A 5,386-nucleotide genomic window follows, 5' to 3' on the forward strand; every position below is an offset into this window, starting at 1 on the left:
TTCCTAGTCCTAGTGCCCTGGAATCCTGGGGTCCTGCCCTCATTGGGTCTCCTGGCTCAGCTCTGGGATGTTGCTCTTAGGGAAAAGCTCCTGCACGTGGGCTGCCTCCAAGAGTACAGGCTGAGGGACCCTGGCTGTCCTGTCCTGGATGGTGCATCTTTCTTGTGAGGACATGTTGCTGGAGCGTGGCCCTTTAGGATGCTGTTGATGAAGTGTCACAAGCACCTTACAGGTGGAGAGAAAGTGCTGTGTGCTTGACAGCTACGGGAAGAGCTGGGGGTGGGGCAGGAAGAAGCAGCTGTTCTGTTCCCTCTGAGGCCTTCCAAGGGGGTCCCCGCTGCAGGACCAGGACACAAACTAGCTGCCCAGCCCCCACTGGAGGCTTGCAGGGAGTGCCCTGACTTCTCCAGTATGTTAGGGAGAACACTTTGCACAGCAAAGGTGAAGCAGAAAGTGGAGGCTGGAGTTATTCACATCAGTCTGGGATAAGGCTTTTTGGGAATAGAATTCCCTTTCATGTTGCAAAAATAATCCATACGTGCTGCAAATACCAGAGATAACTGCTGTTGGTGTGTTTGTAACATCCTTTAGAGAGAATTCTCCTCCTCCTTCCTCACCTTCCCCTCTCTCCCTCCTCCTTCCCTCCCCTCCCCCCTCCCCATCCTCCTCCTCCTCCACCATCTTCTTCCTCTCTCTCTCAGACAGACAGACACACACACACACACACACACACACACACACACACACGCACCCGTTCTGTGTCAACTAACACAGATCCCCCCTGTCATTTTTAACCTTTCTGTCACTTTTCACTGGAGGTATATAACAGTCTTATTCCATTTGTCCTGTTTCACTGTTAATCATAATGTTTGATTGACATCTGTATACATATTTCTTTGCCTTCTTGCCCAACTGTGTCCTTAAGTTATGTCACTAGGAGGATTAATCACTGTGTCAAAGAGTACCCAAGTTTTCAAGGCTTTTCATACAGACTGTCCCATTTCCTTCTAAGGAGGCTATTCCGAAATGCATTCCCGTCAGCAGTGTGTGAGAGCGTCAGGTCCCCACCCTCCGGGGTCTTTTTCTTGTTCATTCTCACCAGTCTGATAGGTGAAAAATGGTATTTCAGTTGTTGAAGACTTTGTGTCCTGGCGGAGCACCATAGTCTTTCCAGTACAGTCCATAATCACTCTTCCTTGAGTACCAGACTGTGTGCACACAGTCACCTCTGTGCCCTGAGGATGCTCACCACACAATCTGTTCTGTGCCCACTGCTTGGCTGTGTGTGTTTTGCTGCCAAGACTTAGAAAATGACAGATAGGGAGCGCCTGGATGGCTCAGTCAGTTACACATCCGACTCTCGGTTGGGGCTCAGGTCATGATCTCACGGCTTGTGAGTTCGAACTCTACGTTGGGCTCTGCGCTGACAGCTTGGAGCCTGCTTAGGATTCTTTCTCTCTGTCTCTTTGCCCCTCCCCTGCTTGCTCTCTCTCTCAAAAAATAATAAGTAAAGTTTCAGATAGAACAGTAAGAGATCTTAGAGATTGTCCAGTACTCTCATTTTAAGGAGAGCAAATGGAGACCAGGGAGGTGGGGGCTTGCCCCTGGTCGTATAAGGCAGCGTGTTCCTGGTGGAATCGGAACTCTGAATTCAGACAGGAATCCCTGTCATGCTTGTCTTGATTTTCTCACCCTCCTCAGGAGCCCTGGTGGGTAGAGTTCAACTCCAGACTCAGCACTGCCTCTGGGTGCTGTGATTCAGGGTCACCAACTGGGCACATAGCAGGTGCTGAGAAAATACTTACTGAATGAATGTGCATAACAGAGCTCAGGAAATAGTACATTTTGTCAAAACGTGTCAACATTCCAAGAAGAAAGGATGTTTTGTTGGGTGCCCCTCTGGGAAGAAATGCCTTTTTAAAAAAAAAATTATAAAAAGGAATCAAGTAGGCTGTTGGAATTGGTGGAGGAGGAGGAGAGATGGGGCTGCCTGGGGCTTGGGACAGTGTTTGTGTTTGGAGGCTGTTGAGTCACTGGAATTTCCCGTAGGTTCCTTCTTCCTACCAGAGATGGACAGATAGACCCAGGCAGTGATGGCAGATGGGAAAAGAAAGCTTGGTTTTCTTAGGGTGTCCCTAGGGACTGGTTCAAGTCCCATGTCTATCTCCTTTCCTCAGACCACACCCCCTTGCCCTCTCCTTCCCCAAAACATCCTTCCAGTTTTTATCTCCAGAACCTTTTCAGTGCTGCTCAGTCAGGCCTTTCGTGACACAGGAGGTGGCTTGGTCTATGCAAAGACTAGAGTTTTGGTGTGGCTTAATTTCTTTTTATTTTCTTTTATCTTATTATTTTTTAAAAGTTTTATTTATTTTCGAGAGAGCACAAGAAATGGAGGGGCAGAGAGGGGGGACAGAGGATCTGCAGCAGGGTCTGTGTGACAGTAGAGAGCTCAGTGTGGGGCTTGAACTCACAAACCATGACCTGAGTCAAAGTCGGATGCTCAGCTGACTCAGCAACCCAGGTGCCACGGTCTGGCTTCATTTCTGATGGCAGTGGGACCTTGGGCACGTCACCTGTTATTGCCATGTCAACCTGGACATCTTGCTGTTCAGGCGAGCCCCATTCTCAGTGGGCTCTTATTCCATTTGCCTCCTGCCACTTGCCCCCTTCCAGTCCTTCCTCCAGCTGATGCAAATGCATTATCTCTTATCGCATCTCCATCAGGTAACCGGGTAACCAGTAACCGCCCGCCTCTCCCTGGCTCCCAGTATCCCTGCACTCAGAGAGCGCAAAGTCCCTTAACAAGGCTGTCAGGCTCGGTGGCCTGACTCTGGCAGACCTCTCTAGGTTTTTCTCATGCTTTCTTGCAGCCATGCTGGTCTTGAACCAGCTGTGTGCCTGCACCAAGCCCCTCACCCTCTCTGAACCTCAGTTTCCTCATCTGTAAGAGAGACAACATGAGAATTCCAATTGTTCTGCTTGTTTGGAGGCTAACAACCACTTTGAAATGACTCTGTGCTCCTCAGGGCCCTACTTCTCCAAAAAAAAGTCAGTCACAGCTTCCAAAGCTCCTGATTCTCAATAAACCTTTTCTTCTGCAAAATAACAGTCTGCTTTTATTCCAAGCTCAGTTATTCCCCCCAAATGCTTTTTCTCTCTGGTTATGTCTTGTGTCCTCACCTAGGCCAAAAGCATCTACAAATGGAAGATGCATTTATTTATGCCAATTCCTTAACAGGGGGTGTGTTGTCACATCCATTGTCAATTGTCATGTTTGTGGAATTAGAAGTATCATGCTTTATCTTTGTCATTGCTTTCTCTCAGGAAGAATGGGCCATGTGTATGAGTGACAATGACATGCTTTCTCACATAGAGCCCCACCCCCCCACCCCCCTTCAGCCAGATTTACACAAATACTATTCTGGGAAGCAAGGGTCTGACTCTAGTGATTAATTTACTGAGGGATATTCTTGGGGAATCCATTAATCATTTTCTCAACACATTTTATAGATAGGTATGTACTATAAGAAAGGTGATGGGTAAGTATAATATATCCCATCAGGGGTGCTTGGGGCAAACCCTTCCTCATCCCATCATGGGGTGGGGCAGATGTGGTTTACCTTCTAGAATAAGGTTCTCAGATGGTGTACATCATCAAACTCCAGAAAACCAGAAGGGTGAGATCTCAGAGACTGGCTCTTTTGACCAGCCCTCTCATTTTACATATGGGGAAACTGAGGCCCAGGGAGCAAGTCAAGATCACTTAATGCTCACCTGAGTAGTTTGTAACTTTAATCTGTAATTTGTGTGACAAAGGCTAGTTGTTAATGTTGTTAAAAACAAGACAACAGACCCATGGGGCACCTGGGTGGCTCAGTCAGTGACTCCTGGTTTCTGTTCAGGTCATGATCTAACAGTTCATGAGATCCAGCCCCATGTCGGCTTTTTGCTGACAGTGCAGAGCCTGCTTGGGATTCTCTCTCTCCCTCTTTCTCTCTGCCCCTCCCCCATGTACTCTCTCTCTCTCTCAAAATAAATGACATTAAAAAAAAGACAACAGACCCAAAATGGAGTTGCATATGCTAAGCCCCACATCACCAAACTGAGTTTCAGTTTCACCTCTTCCAGAGATGGAGTTTCAAACCAGTCAGTCAGGAACTGCCTGATGGGCACTAGAGAACAATCTGTCCAACAGATCCCTGCCATCCCCTGTCGGGAAAGTAACCTTGCGATAACCAGTCACTCTGTAGCCTGTAAAACTTCCATATTCTGTGTTCCGGGGCTTCCTTCTGCCTATAAAAGTCTTTCACTTTGTAAAGCTCCTTGGGGCTGGCTCCTTTTCATCTATTAGATGGGAGGCCGTTTGATTTACGAATTGCTGAATAAAGCCAGTAAGATCTTTACAATCTATTCGCTTGAATTTTGTTTTGTAACAACATTATGATGCAGCTAGCTCCCAAAGGGCAAGAAAGACAGCTATCATCCTTTTCCAATGCTGCTGGAATCCCCAGGCCCATCCTGGAATGCTCACTCAACTCTAAGAACCTTGGGACCAGTACAGAGGAATGGTTTGTCCCTAGGATGTCTTGGCACAGGGCTATAATTGTGGATTCAGCAAACCCAGTCCTTGGCTAACTCAATTCTCTCCACATAATTAAAAGAGAGAGAAATGAAATGTCAGGACGAAGTATGCATTTAAATTTTAAAGAGCCTTGTTCATTTTTGAATCCTCACCTGGTTTTCCCTGTCTTCATTCTTGGCCTCTGTAAAGTCACTTGAAAGAAACAACAACAACAACAACAACAGCAACAACAACAACAACCTGATTTTAGAATAGGAAAGGAGTTTGGAGTCAGAAGAAGCTGTCCTTACCATTTCAGTTTCCTTTGGCATCATGTTGGGTTTTAATTTTGAAGGGTGGCAAAGAGGCAGAAATGGCTTCTGGCCACAGACTGAGAGAAGCACTTTGAAATGAAGATAGATTCTTTTCTTTTCTTGAGATATTTCCTTAAAGCTACCTAAAGAATGAAGCCCTCTGCCAGCGTTGATTAGAATAGAAGGCGTTTCTCATTCCTCAGGAATGGGAATAGGAACAAAAGTATTGCATACTAAGGATTTACTTGAATTCACTGCTAAATCCAGTAGAACAAGCTCCTGGGAGGGGAAAAATAAAAGCGCCGAAATTAACCTGATGTTTGGGAAGTATCAGTTAAATGCTTTTGTAACTTCATCACCATCCACTCAGGGGAAAACACCGCTATTCAAACCTCCCATTTGCCTGAGAGTCAGGAGCTTATAAACCAGAAAAGGAAGAAACCAAGCAGGTTATTTACGAACTCCGTCCCTCTTGCTGTTTTAAGCTGCTTTGAAATAAGCCTGTTACCGC

The sequence above is a fragment of the Acinonyx jubatus genome, chromosome A2 (genome assembly GCF_027475565.1).
Source record: "Acinonyx jubatus isolate Ajub_Pintada_27869175 chromosome A2, VMU_Ajub_asm_v1.0, whole genome shotgun sequence".
Taxonomy (NCBI): domain Eukaryota; kingdom Metazoa; phylum Chordata; class Mammalia; order Carnivora; family Felidae; genus Acinonyx; species Acinonyx jubatus.